The sequence below is a fragment of the Morone saxatilis genome, unplaced genomic scaffold (genome assembly GCF_004916995.1).
Source record: "Morone saxatilis isolate NCDOM2014 unplaced genomic scaffold, NCSU_SB_2.0 Contig9, whole genome shotgun sequence".
In the NCBI taxonomy this organism is placed as follows: domain Eukaryota; kingdom Metazoa; phylum Chordata; class Actinopteri; family Moronidae; genus Morone; species Morone saxatilis.
The window spans coordinates 20,942,392-20,942,810 of NW_023340268.1; the positions used below are offsets into that span (position 1 = coordinate 20,942,392).

Here is a 419-nt window from a genome sequence, read left to right on the forward strand (position 1 = left end):
AGAGAGAAGAGAAATGGAGAGAATGTGATGAGAGACTGGAAGAATGAGATGAGTAGAAGAGGGAAGAGATGAAGAGGAAAAGTTGAGTAGAGCAGAAGAGAGAAATTTGTGCGCAACATGATAAAGTAGATGGACGTAGACGAAAAAGATGGGAGAGAGAGAAGATCTGACAGCTTTGATATTTTTTTAGTAGACATTCTAGGTTTGAATCCCCCTAAAGGCATAAAAAGCCACAAAATAAAAAGAAGTGAATTATCAGTTTTAAATGAACAAATGCTCCTACAATGGAGATAATCATTAGTGGTAGTTAAACATTCTGTTTTGGTACACTGTACAGGACCTGGGTATGATAACAAATGTATTCCACAATTACAATTCAAAAGCAGCAGCTTGATTAGACCCACTGATGAAGGACCAGG

At 37.5% G+C, this 419-nt stretch overlaps 1 pseudogene; it reads left to right on the top strand.

Moving 5' to 3' along the window:
* The window catches only part of LOC118342312, an 88,649-nt pseudogene that overhangs the window by 4,443 nt on the left and 83,787 nt on the right, over positions 1-419 (top strand).